Raw genomic sequence first — 13462 nt, forward strand, 5'->3', positions numbered from 1 at the left:
TAAACCTCTTTCCAGCGTTCGTATAGAGATCTATAGAAGTGTCTTGTCCTTCATCTTTGCTGTGGAGGAGATTAATAGAGATCCTGACCTCCTCCCTAACATCACTCTGGGATATCATATACTGGACACTTGTGGGTGTCCAATTAAAACTACAAAGGTTTTCTATCAAATCCTGTCCGGACAAAGAGAGGAGGTTCCTAATTATTCCTGCAGACCTCGTGGGGAGGTGGCCGCCTTTGTGGTTGATTCTAACTATTACGCCATGCAGGGAATGCTGCCGCTATCCAGCCTGTATAAGTACACACAGGTAAGTGACATCTATACAGGGGAGGCAGAAGTGTCTGATGTGATTATGTATTCTGTACTACAAGCTGCTTACACCTCGAGGACCTACAAGTCTACTTGGATGCTCCGGGATGAGGCTTTGGGAAAGGTCTGACATGAGAGCTGCATCTAAACCTCTCTCTCAACTTTATCTTAAGTTTGTGAAAACTTTTGATGTTTTTTATTCCCCTCCTATAAATGAATTTATTTTCCTCTCTATTAGCCCCTTGCCACAGAAGCCTGTCTTGAATTTTGGCAATGAATCAGTCTTGAATTTTTATCCCTCGATTGGACAATTAGCTACTAAATGTAATACTCGGGAGGGCAACACCTTATTGACTAAAGCTAATCCTATAATCCTACTCTGAGGAATCCCTCTTTAGTCTCTCTAGTAAAATCAAATAGCAGTTACCCATTCGCATACTCTGATATTGTACTGAGTTATTTCATCCAATGACATTGCCTAAACCCCAATTCCATATCATTCGCCAAATGAAGACTGACTCCACCCTGTCAAAGCCTTCGAAGGTGGATCCATTTCTTCTTATATGTCAGGGACATGACCGGGGCAGGGCTGAGCTGAGGTGAGGGGGGGGGGGAAGGCGAGGGGATACAGCTATTAAGCAAAATGCCTTCCTATCCTACGCAACTAAATAAAACACCGACAACGTTCTGTTGGAAAAGTGCTGGTCACAGCTTTATTCAAATCTTGTAACAATCTGTAAAACATAAACTTTATTAAAACATAATAATATAAATGACATTTTATTCCACAAACATATTAATATAAAATTAAGTGGTCGAGTACTTGACAACAAATCTGGATCATTTTAAATTAAATAATTAACACCTAAGTCCGGCACCATTACCAACCAAACCATAGTTGTAAATACCGCTCAAAATCACGCTCAGCGTGCAAAACCACAACTACCATATCCACAAGCCGCTAACCTCCTGGCGAGTGGCGAGAGCAGAATGTGGCTACCAACCAAACATATAACCAAACCAACTGCTGAGGTACACCCCCTCAAGCAGTCTATAAAGAACTTTTAATAGTAAAGCCGGACATAACCAAAATCATCACCACCAATTTACCTTCTTACCGGATAACTGTTGCCAAGTACCCGCCCACCTTTACAAAAGACATCCTAATCTCCCTAGCACCGCCCTAAACAAGAGGATCTGAAACTACTTGTATCCCTCCTCCCCAGTGAAAGCACAATGCGACCCTGATACATAACATATAATGGGGAGGGTGGGTGGGACAATTTTGCTCGGCCACCAAAAGATGGCTGGCCCTTCCTGCCGACCCTTAAAAACCCCTTAACTCCACCCCCCAAAATTAAACCCACCTATCAGGTAAAACCTATACTCCACCCCCAAAAACTCCCACCTCCCCCCGCTCCCACCCCCCCCCCTCCCAGCCCGCCCCGTCATGGCCGCGCTCCGCCTACCTGCGGATGGCTCCATGCTAACATAATGATTGGCACATTTGTAAACATTTTCATGCGCAAACTTTTCCCTGTAAGACAAGATTATGGAGCTGCATGTGTTTTTCTCAGTGTTGTGATATTCTAGAACGGTATTTATTGTTTTATCAATAAAAAAATGTTTTTTTGCCAATATGTTCAAACTGGTTATCCGAGATTAGTAAATAACTTAGGCTGGGCTAATCGGGCTTTATATAAAAAAAAAGTTTACTCCTCCTCCATTGCTGCTGATGTCCTACATTGTGGTTTGTAAGATCAGTGCCCCTGGTTGTTTACAGGTGCATGGAAACTGCGCCCCAGGAGCTTCCAACCACCCCGCCCACTCCAATCTGACACCATATCCCAGAGCTTACAACGCTGAGAAATAGGGACGGATGGGAGTGGCCGGCCACCTCGTCCGTCTGGAAGCTCCTGGAGCACAGCTTCTGTGCCCCTGTAAATAAATAGGGGTATGGATCAGACAGACAGCGGCCTGGAACACCAGCAGCGACAGAGGTGAGTACATGTTTATTTTTTTTTTTTTTAAGTGTGCCGCAGCCCCATCCTAACTTATTTATTAATCTCAGATAACCCCTTTAATGAACTGTTGGTTCTCTGCCTCTACAGGTTATCTATGGAGTAACTGACTCCTTCCTGCATAGCAAAGACTTACTACAACCCACTACATATCTGTTAGCCCCCGATGACTGGACACGATATGGAGCTATTGTTAAATGTCTAAAGTACTTTGGATGGAATTGGATTGGAATTATTATAACAATGGTGGGGATCAATATAGAAGTAACAGAACTGACAAAGCTGATGGCCAAGCACGAGATCTGCATTGACTTTATTGTTACTCCTGATCCCCAAAATTTAATGAAGGACTTGTCGGTGATTGCCAAATCGTCTGTTGAAGTTATAGTTATATGTGGACGCTACACATCACCATACATAGAAATTGCCAAAAGAGCTAGAAAGTTAACTCAGAATATCACCCTCATCCTCTCTGAGACATGGGCAGATGTTTTAGACAGAAAATCATATGGAGTCATAGAATTTATCAACTGCAGTTTCATTTTTATGGTGCAAAAAAGTGAAATTCCCAAAGTTACTAAATCCATTAATAATGTGAATCCATCATCAAATCCGAATGATCCACTGCTGGAGGAGATCTGGTTCTTTGTATACAAATGTTTGACTAAAAACATGGTAGCAAATGTTATGTATGAGATGTGCTATGACTTTATTGTTAAGAATTGCAGTAAGGAGTTTCGGAGGGTTCTGCCACCAATTTATTATGGCTTGAAAGACAACAGCTTATACTATACATATATATCTGTCTATATTCTGGCCCAGGCCATACACACAACAAGGCTGAGAGAAGCTGATTCCAAACTGCATCAATTACACCATAAAGTAAGTGATATAAAAATGTTCCTAAATATTTCTAGCCATTTAATCCTGTATTAAGTTACATTTTTCCTTTTTGCGTATACATTTTTACTCTCCGCCTTCAAAAATATATATATTTTAAAATTTTTTTCTATTTGAAGGAAACCTACCACTTTCCAATAGTACTTCTAAGCTGCAAATACCGTGCACCAGCTCAGGGTGCGCTGGTGCCGGAGCATAACTTTGTTATGTTCATAAACCATTGTAAAGCTTTTAAACACTTTAGTAATCTTTATATTGGAAGCAGCTTCGGTGCACAGTGGTACACGCTCGGCGCACCATGCACGCGTGACGTCAACGGCTCTCCGGCACTTCCTAATCAGGTGCATGGCTTGTTTTCTGTGAAACACATTGCACTTCATAGTGTCGGTATTTAATATTCCATGCCATGTACTGGAAAGCGGGAAAAAATTCCAAATGCAATGAAAATAGTGAAAAAATACATTTGCGCCATATTTTTGTGGGCCATATATACACAAGAGGAGGACTAGCACTGCCAAACAGTAACCACTGATCAAAACATGCCAAAATATGTCAAAGCCACAAAAAGAACAGAGGCATGAAAAATAGATCAAGCAAATAATATCTTTATTAATAGAAAAATACACCACAAAACTTGCTTAAAAACCTTTAAAAATTGTGAACGAAGTCACAAATGAATGACATCCTCCGGAAAGTCCTCGACACATGATAATGTGCACTGTTCCCGGAACTCCAGCTCCCCCTACTGGCCACAATATAGTATACAACAATGTACAGAAATAAATATTATAAGTGGTGAGTTAATCAAATCTTTAGACAAGTCCATACAAATGCAGGATAACAACAAAAAGAGGGGTGAAACGCAATAATGGATGGACACACAATTCAAGGCTCAGCACAAAACCATGTACAAATAAGTTGTATACCTAAATGCTCAGGCCATGGGAGCGGGGTGCTGGGGAGAGATGCCCCACGCGTATCGTTACCTAGTGGTAGCTTCCTCATGGGTCAGTGGGCCTGGATTTTTCACTGTGCACCGCAAATGACATGTCTACTTCATTCTTTGGGTCGGTCCGATTGTGTGAATACTAAGTTGACAAAGCTTTTTGCCGGAGGCATTTAAAAGGATAACAATCAAGATTGGGGGTATTACCTGTGTGGGTGCGCCTGCCTTGCATGGAGAGGGAGTTGAATAGATTCCCTGTAAGATGATCCATAAAGGTATATGGTACAAATAGAAACAATCCTTTAAAGGGGTTTGCCAATGAAAGAAAGTTCTCAAATTTCAATCCCCTAGTGATGTTTACACCATAAAAATTATTTTTAACCCTTTTCTTTACAATTTGAGCTCCTATCACTCCCTGAGCAGGCACTTCATGAACGCTCTGTGCTATGAGATGCTACGTGCTGACAATGTATTTAGATTATCAGGGTACAGGGTTTATATGCACTTTCAGTTACCTTCTGAACATTCACTAGCATTTGACCCAGAAAAAAAGAGATCAGAGTAATGAGATGGAGCACACTGTTCCCATCTCCACCGCTTACACATGCGTGGTGCCATCTGCACAACCGAAGAAGGTGAGTGTAAATTTGCACTTGGGCTTCATAAACTATCATCTAAGGATAACCTGCACATTGAGCGCCCCTGGCTTTTGTCTCTTTTTCTCCTAGTATAGACAAAGTCCTGGCACACTCATCCCCAGTATGGGTCACCCGCCTGGGTCACAGAGAGGGCACAGACAGCGATGTGTCCAGAAATCAGTGGTATTTGTGTCTTGCAAACAAAAATACTGTTGACTACTGTTGGTGATAGGTGACAGAGCAGATAATAAAGTGGTCAAGGACACATAGAAAAAAAATAACTAAATAACTTGGGGGTAGTTTCCATCTTGTTGATATGGGGCAGTCTATAATCTCCTCCTTTCTAACCCCTCCTCTGACTACAACATAGGTTTCTGGCACATGGAGGGGGAGGCTCTCACTGCAGCTGAGCACAGACACTGGAAGCTGCAGAGAGTGAACTCTCTGTGCTAACCCGGATCAATATGGACCAATCAGCAGGTAATACCTGTAATACCAGTAAGTAGCCGGCTGCATGCAGGGGCTCTGCTAGACCCCAGTAGCCACTCGGTTATTCACAATATTAACTGCTGAATGGACACCTCTATCAGATAGAGCTGGCAGACACCCAGTCTGCCTGGCCCCTATCAGAACGGGCCCTGTAGCAACTGCTATGGCGGTAGTTCCGTCACTGGAAGGTAGAACAAAAGGAATGAGGGACCTGCTTAAAGGAGCTTATAATCCATCAGACAGTATAAAAACACATATCTTATATAGAATGACAGAATGACCCAAGAGCACATTTTCAGCTTTCTGATGTCATTTACCATTGGTACTTTTAATGTTTACCTCCATTGCCAGACATCTTCATTGTAACATCTTCATTGCAGGTGCAGAAGTACATGAGATATGTAGACTTCAAAGATCCTAGTGGAAAGGATATTTTCTTTAATGACTGGAGAGAAGTGCCTCTTACATGGGAGTTAAGAACCTGGGTTTTCCACATTAAGAACAGTGGTGAAGAAGTTCATTTCAGAGATAGGGGCATTGCCTACTTTCAACAAACTGAGGATTTAGAGAAGAATATAACAACGGAAAACATTGTATGGAAAAATGATAAGGTAGGTTTCAACAATTTTACTCTATCCCAAGATACTGTCTTACTCGAAGTTATGATGCAGTACCATGAATGCAGGTTCTTATGAATGATGACATTATAATCTCTGATTAGCACCTCCTAGGCCCTGTATGTTTGTGGAGTCACTGTTCAGGAAGACAGAATTTATTGGCCTGGTGATACAGTGTTGTGCGGTGGTCTCTTCTATGAGGCTTTCTGATGGTCCTAAAAGCCCAATGTTCTCAGAATAAGAAGCTGTGAGTTGTGTCCTGACATTTCTTCTATGTGTGTAAGGATGTACATCTATTTTTCTTTCAGAGACAAAGCCTACTGACTTAGGTGTCCTCGCTACCCACACCCATGTCTCGCTTCGGTCCCCGGCACCTCTGTGGCCCCCATCATCCCCCGTACTGTCTTACCTCTCCATGCTCCCGCTCGGGATTTGGCAGCGTGACGCAAGCATTACTGCCACCTAGGGCGCGCGGCAGCACTCGAAGATTTAAAGGGACAGCACACCGCTAATCGGTGAAGGCCATTTTCAGAAATTTTATAAAAGCCAGCCACTTCCTGCATTCCCCACCGGATTTTTGTGCCTCACAGCCTTAGAAACAGCTCCCCAGCAATATTTCTGCGATCCTGTGTCTCCTGCGTTCCTGTGTCTCCTGCGTACCGGTGTCCCGTGTGCCTGTGTTCCCGTTCCCATCTGCCTGGACTTCCCATTGCTGACCCCAGATTGGACTTGACGTTGCATCTCTGCTGCTTGCCCTGACCTTGTGCCTGGACGTGACCACGAGACTGTCTTCCATTAAGGTACCTCGACCTTGGCTGCCACCGAGGGCTAGTCGCACCTGTGGAACGACCTGATAGTTCCTTGCCGCAGCAAGACCATCCTGCTTTGCGGTGGGCTCTGGTGAAGACCAGGTGCCACTTAGACTCCTGTCCAAGGTGTAGCACCTCTCATGGTGGTCCAGAGGATCCAATCATCCTGAATCCTGACACAAACTTTATTAGATTTCAGGCCCAGAGACCCCCAGACATTGGCAATGGTGTTAGTGACAATGGAGATTAGAGATGAGAGAGCATACTCATCCGAGCTTGATGCTCGTTCGAGCATTAGCGTACTCAAAAATGCTCATTGCTCGGACGAATAGTTCGCCAGCTTGAGAAAATGGCATCTCCTGGCGTTTTGATTTTTGGTGGCCAGAAACAGAGCCAATCACAAGCCAGGAGACTCTGCACTACACCCAGCATCACGTGGCACACTTACATGTCGTTAGCAGTGGTTGGCTGGCCTGATCAGGTGACCCTGGAAAAGACTAGCCCCTGCCAGCACTGCTCGGATCATTCTCTGTCTGGATGTCGTTAGGGAGAGAGCTGCTGCTGCAGGGATAGCGTTAGGGTGTTATATTAGCTTACTGTTAGGCAGGAGTGAGTCTACAAGAACCCAACAGCCCCTGTTAGGCCTACAATAGCGTTATATTTTATTTTTTTTTGGTTTGCTTGTGGCTGGCCTTGCTGGCACTAGTAGTGCAGCTAGTACCATATTGTTACGAATTTGCAGAGAGACTTGCGAATGTTATTTTTGGCTCTTAGTGACCCACATATCCATCTCAAACACCTAAGTGGGACAATTTATTAGGGGTTTGATTGAATCAGGCACAGTCTGCCGATTTTTTTTTTTTTTCAAAAGTGAAAGTGAAAGTCACAGGCACAGCACAAAATCCTTTTGTGTGCTGTCAGTGTTGGTTAGGAACTAGCCATAGCAATCATCTTCTGAGGTTGCTGTCTGATTTCTTCTGCACGTTTTGTTCTATCTTCTATAAATCATAAAAGAAAAAATACCCCAAAAAAATTATAGTTTATATTTCTCTTTTGTCTATAAAAGAGACTTTTATTTGGAAAATGTGCGTGGGCTTCCAATTACTGCAGGGGTCAGAGGCCATGGTCCAGGAAGGGGTGAGACACCACCCGCTGATGAGGGAGCAGGGGAACGCTGCAGAGTTACACTACTTAGCTTCATGTCTGAACTTACTGGAACTCGTGGTAGAGCACTGTTGTGGCCACAACAGTGCGAAGAGGTGATGTTGTGGATTGCGTATAATGCTTCAAGTCATTTGTCCACCAGTCAGTCTTCCACGTAGTCCACCCATGTTACCCAAGTGAGCACTCCTTCAGCTCCTCCACCTCAACCTCCTTCCCCCCAGTCTGGCCCACCCCCCAGGAAAATTTGGAAATTGATCCGGCATACTCTGAGGAACTGTTTTCTGGACCCTTACCACAATCACAAACCACTTCTCAGGTTGCTGCTGAGCTCTTTTCCGATGCCCAGGTTTTCCATCGGTCGCAGTCTGTGGGTGATGATGACATTGTTGACGTAGTGGAAGAAGTGTGTAAAGAGGTGTCGGATGATGAGGAGACACGGTTGTCAGACAGTGGTGAAGTTGTTGTCAGGGCAGGAAGTCCGAGGGGGGAGCAGACTGAGGGATCGGAGGATGATGAGGTGGCAGACACAAGCTGGGTTGATAGGCCGGGTGAACACAGTGCTTCTGAGACGGAGTCCTATACCAGAACAGGTTGGAAGAGGCAATGGTGGGGCCAGACGGAGAGGCAGGGCCAGAGCTGGTGCATCAGCGCCAAATGTTTCACGTAGTCAAGCTCCCGTGGCTAGATCTTCTCACGTCTGGAGGTTCTTTAAAGAAACAGCGGATGACCGACTGACTGTGGTGTGCAACCTGTGCCACACCAGGATCAGTAGGGGTTCCACGACTACTAGCTTAAATACACCAGTATGCGCAGTCATATGATTGCTAAACACCCCACTCAATGGCACCAAGGCCGTTCACCTCCGACCGGACCCACCACTGCTCCTTCCCCTGTGGCATTTTCTGCCTCTGCTAGTCAACCCCCTGCCCAGGACCCCGGCCCAAACACCTCCCGCTCGAAAACCACACCTTCATCTCCACGATCCTCCACATTATCCATCAATGTCTCCATGCAAAGTGTTCAGCTGTCTATACCCTAGACACTAGAGCGTAAGAGGAAATACAGTTCCACTCACTTACATGCCCAAGCCCTCAACGTCCACATCTCCAAATTACTGAGCCTGGAGATGCTGCCCTATAGACTGGTAGAGACTGAGGCCTTTCGCAACCTCATGGCGGCGGCCGCCCCTCGGTATTCAGTCCCCAGCCGCCACTACTTTTCCCGATGTGCCGTCCCAGCCCTGCACCAGCACGTGTCAGACTCATATACTGCCGACGCCGAGGATTGCGGGGCCTACCTCAGTCATGGTCTCTCAGGCCTACTATGCCTCCTATTCCTCCCACCCCTCCTCCATCTTCTCCAAATTACCATCCGTGGGCATGGCGCCATCAGTCTGTAGCTTTAGGAGCAGCAGCAGTGTCATCGCTAAGCGACAGCAGGCAGTACTCAAACTGCTGAGCCTAGGCAATAAAAGGCACACCGCCCAAGAGCTATTACAGGGTATCACGGAGGTGGCGCGTATCGGAGGAGGTGGAGGAGGATGAGGAGGAAGAAGAGGAGAATGTTGGCGAGACAGAAGAGGGGACCATTGTTCAGTCCTTCACTGTTCAGCGTGTATGGGCAGAAGAACAGGAGTTGGAGGAGGAGGAAATGGACAGTCAGGCCAGTGAGGGGAGTGAATTCTTGCGCGTTGGGACTCTGGCGCATATGGCAGATTTCATGCTAGGCTGCCTATCCCGTGAACCTCGCAGTCAAATAATTTATTTCAGCACCGATTACTGGATATTCACTCTCCTGGACCCACGGTACAAGCAAAATCTTTCCACTCTCATCCCTGGAGAGGAAAGGAGTGTGAGAATGTATGAATACCAGCAGGCCCTGGTGCACAAGCTGAAACAGTATTTCCCTTCTGACAGCGCTAGCGGCAGAGGGCGTACTTCTGCGGGACAAGTAGCAAGTGAGAGTAGGCGAGCAGGCAGCTTGTCCAGCACTGGCAGGGGTACGCTTTACAAGGCCTTTGTCAGTTTTATGTCACCCCACCAAGACACTGTCACCTGTCCCCAGTCTCGACAGAGTAGGGCTGATCTTTACAGAAAGATGGTGAGGGAGTACGTAGCTGACCATACCATCGTCCTAAATGATCACACAGCTCCCTACAACTACTGGGTCTCAAAGCTGGACATGTGGCCCGAACTGGCACTGTACACCTTGGAGGTTCTTGGCTGCCCTGCCGCTAGCGTGTTGTCTGAGCGGGTTTTCAGTGCAGCTGGTGGCATCATCACCGTTAAGCGTATACGCCAGTTGACTGACAGCGCTGGCAGGCTGATGCTTATCAAGATGAATCAGGCATGGATTTTTCATGATTTCCATTCTCCACCGGATGAAAGCAGCTCAACCTGAATAATTCTCATGTACGCACTCCTCCTCCTCATTCTCCTCTTTCTCCTCCTTTTTGTACACAAAAGCAGAGGCAACTGGGTATTTTTTGCCAGGGCCAACTGGCTCTAGCTATAGTACTGTATTATTTAATTTTTCTGGAGGGACACCTACCCGGTCTTCAGTATTCCAAATGTTTTGGGTGTGCCACATACAGGTACTCTATGTATTTAATTTTTCTGGAGGGCTCCATTCGCGGTCCTCAGTATTGCAAATTTTTTGGTAGTGCCACATACAGGTACTTTATGGGGCAGATTTACTTACCCGGCCCATTCGCGTTCCAGCGGCGCGTTCTCTGCGCTGGATTCGGGTCCGGCCGGGACTTATGATGGCAGTTCCTCCGCCGTCCACCAGGTGGCGCTGCTGCGCTTAAATGCATCTGATCGCACCGGAATACACCGAGCTGGACCATGTGAAGGTAAGCGCGTCCCAAGCGACACATTTTCGGTTTTTAAATGCGGCGGTTTTTCTGAATACGACGGGTTTCCGTTTGGCCATGCCCCCCAATTTCTGTTGCGCGCATGCCGGCGCCGATGCGCCACAATCCGATCGCGTGCGCCAAAATCCCGGGGCAATTCAGGTACAATCGGCGCAAATCGGAAATATTCGGATAACACGTCGGGAAAACGCGAATCGGGCCCTTAGTAAATGACCCCCTATGTATTTAATTTTTTTGGAGGGCCACCTACCCGCTCTTCTGTTTTAAAAAAATTTGGGAGTGCCACATACAGGTACTCTATGTATTTAATTTTTCTGGAGGGCCACCGACCCCGTCCTCTGTTTTGAAAACTTTTTTGGGAATGCCACATACAGGTACTCTATGTATTTAATTTTTCTGGAGGGCCACCTACCCGCTCCTCTGTTTTGAAAACTTTTTTGGACTGCCACATACAGGCAGTATCCAAATTAAATTGTCTCAATAGCAGCCTCCACATGTTGTCTCCATAGCTGCCTCCAAAAGTCGTCTCCATAGCTGCCTCCACATGTCGTCCCCTATAGTGTCAGGGTCAATTATTGGGTGTTATAGATCCTATCTAGCCTCATTCGGTCACTCTGTCATGGCCATGCTGTTGCCCATAATTTTGGCATAATGGTGCGATTAAGCAGCCTCAGAGACATCCATGCATGCTGCCCCTGCTGTTTCCTGTCCATTTCCGTGGTGTTTCCATCCTTTTCTGAGGTTCCCAGGTGTTTGGCTAAGCTTCCCTGTGCAGACCCTTGGTCCCCTTGAAAAATACTTGAGTCTCCCGTTGACTTCAATGGGGTTCGTTATTCGAAACGAGCACTCGAGCATCGGGAAAAGTTTGACTCGATTAACGAGCACCCGAGCATTTTAGTGCTCGCTCATCTCTAATGGAGATATATCTGGCTGCAGATATAGATGAATGTACTATCATACACAGATATTATACCTCCTTTCATCTATATGAACAACCAAAAAGCCTTCTCCTCTTATACAATTTTATTTACATGGATTTACATGTAGAGAATATCTTATTGGGTAAAAGAAAGATAACTGAAGTACTTACCAAAATTCCTACTTGCTATTGGTTAATAAGTGGACACCATACTTATTGTGACAACTGAACAAACTTCTTCTCTTTGAAATGCAGAGGGGTAGATGTGCGGCAGGATAGATATTCGTCTCTTCGCAGACAATCCTGGAGGTAGATATTAACTAGATAGGATGGTTCCCTTCGTAGAAGTCGACTGCCTCCTAATTCTCCCTGTCTATTGATTAGGTTTGTCTAGAGATAATATTTGCACATGTCACCCTTAGTCTAGAACTTTTTTAGAGCAATATCTGATCTTTCCTCTCATCTACACATCAAATAGAACATGGAAGTTATCATAAATCACCATCCATTGTTAACCAAAGCAATAGATGTCACCAGTTGTTACAGAACATTCTTCTAGGTCACATCAATACCTACAGGAATTGAAATAATATAAAATATATTGCTACAACTGGGACCTAGCTTTGATACTTTACCAATTCAAGCATGTCAGGTATGTCGGAGATGGTTTCAGCAGTCCTTGCCCCATTCCCCTGTAATATTTGTGTTACATTGCCCTTTATTGACAAAGAGCTTAACATAGTCTGTGGTTGGGCAGCAGTTGGGTTCTTTATGCTGACAGATGTGGCCAACCTCTTAACAATGGAGCTTTGGCCCTTCAATTCCCGTATGGAATCACTCCAGCTTCCGGGGAAAAGTGGTTTTACAGTCTTCAGATGTGACACTACTATGAGACTACTTAACACCACAGAGATATATGGAGTATTAGCTCAACATAAATTGTCAAATTGAACGAGTAGAATATTCCTCCCCTTTTGCACATGCTCAATACTAATATCCACCCCCAAACTGGGTATTGTCAGAATAACACTTAACCACAAACCTGAGTATAAGCTGTGACACCCAATATTACTACAATTGACTGGAAAAAATGATTGGGGCACATTTACTAACGGTGAGACACAAAGAGGTATTATGTTGGGTGGCACTACTCTGTCATCATTATATATATGTCAAGTATTCCAAGTTCAATCATCAAATCAGACATTGAAGAAAAAGTGGTGCTCTGGTTCCCTTAATGTAGTTAGATCCCAATTGTTTATATAGAAAAACAGTGGAATCGGCACTCACCAGTATCTCTCCTTCTTACTGCTGTTTATTGGTGCATACTTACAAAGAGCGTTTCGTAGGTAAAGTTTCAAGGAATTCTTATCGGTGAGCATTACTATCACATAATTAACGAGTACATATTTTTTATATGTTTAGTATCATTTGCAGTTTTACTGCTAATTGATTAGGGGGGGGGGGTTATTGTGTTATTATAGCCAATGACATGTGAACTGTTAAAAAATACTCTTATGTATTATGGTGCAACAGTCTTATGGAAGAGGATAATCCCCGAGCTCAAGGCGCTTTTTGCCTCTGGGGTGTCCTCTCCCAAATGTACAGTGTACTATTAGTCTAACAGGACAAAGAAAATGCATTTCTTATATGGTGAGATGGAGTATTGAATCCATCTTACTTCTGTCTGGCTGTATTATCAGATAGTTTACAGAAAGACACTCATGTCTAGCTTATCATCAAGACCTGCGGGTCCCAGGGCTCCCGTCCTTTAG

Source organism: Engystomops pustulosus, chromosome 1 (assembly GCF_040894005.1).
Source record: "Engystomops pustulosus chromosome 1, aEngPut4.maternal, whole genome shotgun sequence".
Lineage (NCBI taxonomy): Eukaryota > Metazoa > Chordata > Amphibia > Anura > Leptodactylidae > Engystomops > Engystomops pustulosus.